A 6,770-nucleotide genomic window follows, 5' to 3' on the forward strand; every position below is an offset into this window, starting at 1 on the left:
TCAGGAATTAACATCTAGCAGTAAGAAAACAAAATGAACATGGTCAAAGTTTTAGCAATCACATCTTGGGTAAAAATACATAAAAAAGGTTGTTTTATTACTCACATATCTTCTGGCTGAGTACAGAAACACACCTATCAGCCTGGATCAATGGGAGTTTCCAGAGTAGGATGAAGCAAAATGGAAAGAAGTGGAAAAATAGGAGAAAAACAAAGCTTTCAGAGGTTTTTCTTTTTTTAAAGAACATTTTCTTAAAGAAACAATGAGGAAATACTGCCTGTGTCAGTACCGTAGCTTTTATTGTACCCTGTATGTTCAATGGTTGAATAAACTTCAGCTTTATTTAACACAAGCAAAAGTATTGTCTCTTAAAATTTGAATATTCATTCAAACCTGAAGGTAAATGTTCATATTTGAACTGAAATGAGACGTTCAGTTAAAATATTTTTTACTTGTTCTACCTCACCTTTATTAATTTCAATAAATGTTCCTTTTTTTTTTTAAATTGAGACTTTTGTTGCATTTATCATCATTGTGTAATTTTTATGATGTAAATTGAGGGAGCAAAAGTAGTATCAGCTCAAAACTGAAACACAGTAAAGCTCCGGTTTGTACACGGACCCAGAGAGAAGTGACATCACTACCGCTGATAATTCCCCAATCTTTCATTTCTGATCACATGCTAATGTGTTTGTTAGCCACCAGACTGTGATTCAAATAGGTATTAATTAATAGGATTAGGTCTGAAAGCATGTTTATCACTGCACTCAGTGAGTTAGTGACGTACACACTTTGAAATACTGTATTTTTCAGAATATAAGGCGCACCGGATTATAAGGCGATCTATCAATGAATGGGTCTGACTGGGTCTATTTTCATACATAAGGCACACTAGTTTATTATTATTAAGGCACATTAAGAGAAACAAAATAGTCAGATAAGTCAAACTTTATTCAACTCATTAACAATAATTCTCAACATTGTTCAGGTTTAACACATAAAATACAGAACAATACACTGAGTTTTTCAGTTCAGTATGTTAAAGCACAGTACGGTACATATCACTCCATGAGGCTCCTGACTACAGTAGCCCTGAAGCACCAAAAATCCATCAAGCGGTGCAGCTTCATAGTTTACCAAAGTTGTACTAAAACATTTTGACACATTAATACATACATAAGGCTCACCTGATTATAAGGCGCACTGTCGATTTTTGAGAAAATTAAAGGATTTTAAGTGTGCCTTATAGTCTGAGAAACCTGCACAGGTTCTATGGCAAGGACTTGTCGTACATTCACGGAGGTTTGGACTCCAAAGGCAAACCAGCAAGGGCTGTTTTTGGAAATTTGGAGATCCAGAAGCGGGTGATGGAGCTGAGTTTCAAGGACTGTCACACTGAGATTTGTCACATGGACGCCCACTCCATGCTGAACGAGGGCGTGGTGGTGCAGGTGATGGGGGAGCTGTCTAACAACATGCAGGCCATGAGGAGGTTTGCGCAGACCTTCGTTCTGGCTCCGGAGGGAACCACCGCAAACAAATTTTATATCCACAATGATGTCTTCATGTACCAGGATGAGGTCTTTCAGGACTCGGTCTCTGAACCTCCTGAAGAGTCTGAGGAGGACGTGGAGGAGCTGGAGGACATAACAGAAAAAAGCTCCTCAGACCTCCCGGAGCCCGCCCCTGAGAATAACAGGTCGTTCTCCTGGGCGTACGTTACCAGTAAGTACCTCCCACCCTGTGGAGCTGTCCCAGTGTCAAGAATCCCCCCCCCACAAGGTTAAAGTCCTGCCCACAACACAGCCCAGAGTGCAGGTAAAGTGCGAGTCTCAGAGCTCCACACAGAGACCTCAGAGACCTAAGGGTCGAAGGATTGTTTGTTATCCTGACGCTCATCAGCTGTTCGTAGGAAATATTCCTCACGACGTGGAAAAGACCGAACTGGTGGAGTTCTTTGAACAGTTCGGCTCAGTCCTCGATTTCAAGGTCATTAGCAGAGGAAAACATCCAAACTTTGGTTTCGTGGTGTTTAACAATTCTGAGCCGGTCCAGAAGATCCTCAGCAGCAGACCTATTGAGTTGTTTGACAACGTGCGTCTGAATGTCCAGGAGAAAAAGAGGCGTTCGCCGCGTGAAGTTGAGGGCAGAGAGTCTGAGGGTCGAAGGATGGTTCGTTATCCTGACTCTCATCAGCTGTTCGTAGGAAATATTCCTCACGATGTGGAAAAGCCCAAACTGATGGACTTCTTTGAACAGTTCGGCTCAGCGTTGGATTTCAAGATCATCAGCAGAGAAAAACATCCAAACTTTGGTTTTGTGGTGTTTAACGATTCTGAGCCGGTCCAGAAGATCCTCAGCAGCAGACCTATTGAGTTGTTTGACAACGTGCGTCTGAATGTCCAGAAGAAAAAGACGCGTTTGCCACGTGAAGTTGAGCGCAGAGATGCTCGTCCTCGCCCTGGAGTACCCAGAGGGGGCGGAGTCAGAGGCCCCTCATCCCAAGGGGGTGGAACCAACAAACCCAGCCTTGGCTCTGTTTGTTGGGTGGTGGCCTAGTGAGCGTTTCTCTGTCCCCTGGCAGTGAGACTACGCCCCTTCCTTAAGCCCCACCCACTGTGTATCTGGACGTTTGCATCACTCTGAACTCGAATCGATCTAAAGATAAAAATATTGGTTGAAAACTACTTGAACTGTGGTCTGTGGTCAATGAAGTTTGAATAAAAACTAACAAATCGTAACATTGCCTGGCAACCCTTTTCAGAGGGTTGAATTAAAGATCCAAACAATAATAATTGTAAGAGCCATGATTTATTTCTGAGCTACCTCAGTATAATATGTTTAGCATCTACCTAACCCGTAGATGGGCGGGTCATGCAGGTTATTTATGTTGTCATGGTGATTGCACAGGTGTGGTCAATCAGGGAGAAGCAAACAGTTTTTCGACTACTCCTGTGGCTCTTGTGAATGGGTTTTCTGTATTCAATTTTACCGGACATTTTAATGGTATTTTTTTTGTATTCATAATTCCCTGTTTATTTTCTGGATTAAAGAGCAAATAATTCAGAAACACCAACAAATTATTTTCATATCCTTTATCAACCAAGTACTTGTCAAAACAATCTCTGCACCACCAAAGGTGGACAAAGTTAAAGGGCTTGGACACTTTAATAATAATAATAATAATAATAGTAGGGGACACATGTCAGTGTTAAACACAGCTCTGTGTGCTGTTCAGCAGAGGGGTGTTCCATAAAGGAGGGTTAACAAACTCTGAGTCTATCCATAAACGCTGGGTCAACATACCCCACGATGGGAAACTCTGTTTATCTGATTCCATTACAGCTGGTATGAAGTGGGTTAATCAACCCTGAGTATGTAAACCTTGAGTTACCTACGTGCACGCGCGAGATAAAAAACAATCATCAATGGATCAGAGATTACTCAAACTGCCATGACAACCAAATGGAAGAGAGTGATTTATTCACCCTAATGGGTGAAATAAGTCGGTGTTTGAGGAATATGAGCCTGTTCTAAAGGTGTGTTCAGTCTTTAGTGACTATAGTGGCTTAAATCACCCGTAATTAGTCACATATTTTGGTCACTTCATCACTTTATTGCTTCAGTGACGTGACGAGTGGTGAATAATATGAATAAAATGTGTCTGAGGAGACGTGTCAGCAGCATAGGATGTCTGCATAGAGAGTCCTCCTGTTACACTGGATATAAAGACAGTAAATGCTGCTTCATATCACATCATTTATATTGATTTTTAATGTAATATTGTCGGTAGAGTCATCTCAACGTCCTAATAAATGTCATAACCAAAAACTGTAGCGGGACGCGAACCCCCGACCCATCGTTTCCAAGAGCTGTGTCACACTTCACTGCACCATCATACCTTCAAAGATGTGTGATCTACAGATTGAACTGTAACTGTATAACAATATAAAACAATAATCGAGCCTTAAAAGTGGATTTATTTAAATGATCATCTCCTTCTTTATACAGTGGTATGCAAAAGTTTGGGCACCCTTGTAAATGTTCATGATTTTCCTTAATAAATAATTGGTTGTTTGGATAACAAATTCCAGTTAAATTTATCATATAGGAGACAAACACAGTGATATTTGAGAAGTGAAATAAAGTTTATTCGATTTACAGAAAGTGTGCTAGAATTATTTAAACAGAATTAGGCATGTGCATAAGTTTAGGCACCCTTGCATCTTATTGATGTTAATACTCTTAGCACTAATTATTGGAACTCAAAATTGTTTTGGTAACCTCAGTGATCCTGAGGGGGGGCTTTGTTCATAGTCATGTGAGGGTCTTACCACCTTAATGGACAACTGTTGCTTCCTTTCTTTGTGTCCCAGAGAAGGGTGGTTAAGTAATCATGTGATGTCTGAAAACTTTGTGAAAGATATAAGCGCTTCTCTCCTGTTCTTGCTTCAGAGTAAATCTGACCCCGGCGGCTCTCACAGGGCTTCTGTCTCAGCCCTGTTCTTTTGATTCTGCTTGTGTTAATAAACTTTGTATTATTATCCTTTTTTTCCACACTACATCTTTTACATCGTTCACATCTCTACCTGGGGAATCCACGACAGTTGTAACATAATATTCAAACTGACAGAGATTATTAAAGAAGTAAGTGAATAAAAAAGTCAGAAAATAACCCAAAGAACTGAAAAGTAAATCAAATCATTAGAATAAAACAGTAATTAGAACAAACAGAAATGTAACCAGGTGCTATGTTAATTTATGCCTCTACTAATATTTATATAGATTACAAGGAAACAGATTTTTGATTGTATTTATGTCTATCAACTCTAATCATCAAGAGAAAGAAAACAGTATGAAATCTATAAGTATGATATCCAAAAGTTATTCTAATTGTCATTTCAAAACTATCAATATATGATCAACAAGAAAAAGTTTTTAGTAATTCCTTAAAAAAAAGATCCTAACACATCTTAAATTACAAATTATTAACTAATTGTGTGTGTGTGTGTGTGTGTGTGTGTGTGTGTGTGTGTGTGTGTGTGTGTGTGTGTGTGTGTGTGTGTGTGTGTGTGTGTGTGTGTGTGTGTGTGTGTGTGTGTGTGTGTGTGTGTGTGTGTGTGTGTGTGTGTGTGTGTGTGTGTTATAGTGTTAATTGACTTGTCTAAAAAACTAAACTATTGATGAAAAAATAAATGGTTTATATCACATATTGCCATTTTGAAGAAACTATAGCAATATGAATATTGGTCCATATCACCCAGGCCTACTGTAACCAAAGCAGTAATGTTTTATCTTGTAAAGGATATGATTGTCTAAACCAGGGGTCCCCAATCCTGGTCCTCAAGGGCCACTATCCAGCATGTTTTAGATGTTTCCCTCTTCCAACACACTTGATTGAAATGAACAGGATTGTTATCAGGCTTCTGCAGAGCTTGATGATGAGTTAATCATTTGATTGGTGTTCAAACACTGCTTAAAGTAGGATTTTATTAATATGTGTGTTACCTCAATAACAAATAGAAATAACTAGACTGATATGATGCCTTGGTATGTAGCAAGTGATGCTAATGCTAATGCTACACTATAGTTCATTCATTTCATTCATTTTCAGACCCACTTATACCTGTTTGACAGGGTCGCGGGGGTCTGCCGGTGCCAATCTCTGGCTATCATTGGGCGCTGGGTGGGGGTACACCCTGGACAGGGCACCAGTCCATCACAGGGCAACACAGACAGACAACCACTCACTCTCATTCACTACTATGGGCAATTTAGAGACACCATTCAATCTTATAGTCATGTTTTTGGATTGTGGGAGGAAGCCGGAGTACCCGGAAAAAACCCATGTAAACAACACTATAGTTAAAAGACTGTGTGACTATAAGAACATGTCAGATCTTTTGTTTGATGTTCATTGTACTTGGAACCAGTTTGATAAATTCCTTGCATATAATTTAAAAAAAAAATATTTGAAAATGACCTTGTCTTAAATGATCTTTTATTTCTTTTTTCCATTTAGGGTGATGATTTTAAGTAGGTGAATTGGTTCGTTTTATTGGTAAATAACTTTAAAATAGTTTAAATGATTTTAATGAAAAAAATTGTATTTTGATGGTATTTTTACAAAAAATAAATGGTGATATGATTTTTTTCTCCATATCACCCACTGTGACTGAGGTAAAGGTAGCACTGCCTTGGGCCACAGTGTTTTAAGTGGGAGCCCCCTGCCTCTGTCATCATCAACATCTGTGATAAACACCTACAACATGAGACATGTCCCCAGATAAATGATGGACAGTTGGTTGATATGAAATATTAACAAATACATGTATTTTGTCACATGTTCTCCACAGGGGCTGCTAAACAAGCTAGCTAACGTTAGCCAATGTGAACTTTAGCTAGCTAGCTCACTCTGTGGGTCTTTACCATGTACTACGTGTTAAGGCTTCAGCGAGCAGGAGAACTCTGTCAGCATGGAAGATTTTGACAACACCGTACTGTCAGTGTTGGAGGGTAAGTTATGTTTTTCATTCATATTTGGTGATTATTAAGCAAAGTTAGCGTCTGTATTAGTAGCTTTGATCACATTAATGTTGCACACTGTTAGCTGGATGTTGTCTGTCCCTGTATGCAAAAAATGCCTTGCTTAAGTGCCGTGGAACAAGTGCCAAACTTTTTTTCTTTTAATAACCTAAACTTTGGGTGGGACAGCAACAAGAAAAACCACTTATTACTGTTGTTATTATTAATAATATTTCACCATAGTT

At 39.2% G+C, this 6,770-nt stretch overlaps 1 pseudogene; it reads left to right on the forward strand.

Annotated features, from left to right (window-relative positions):
- Window positions 1-751: 751 nt before the first annotated feature.
- Window positions 752-2,559, forward strand: LOC114458754 (ras GTPase-activating protein-binding protein 1-like; annotated as a pseudogene).
- Window positions 2,560-6,770: the final 4,211 nt, after the last annotated feature.

This window comes from Gouania willdenowi, unplaced genomic scaffold (assembly GCF_900634775.1).
Source record: "Gouania willdenowi unplaced genomic scaffold, fGouWil2.1 scaffold_175_arrow_ctg1, whole genome shotgun sequence".
NCBI lineage: Eukaryota > Metazoa > Chordata > Actinopteri > Blenniiformes > Gobiesocidae > Gouania > Gouania willdenowi.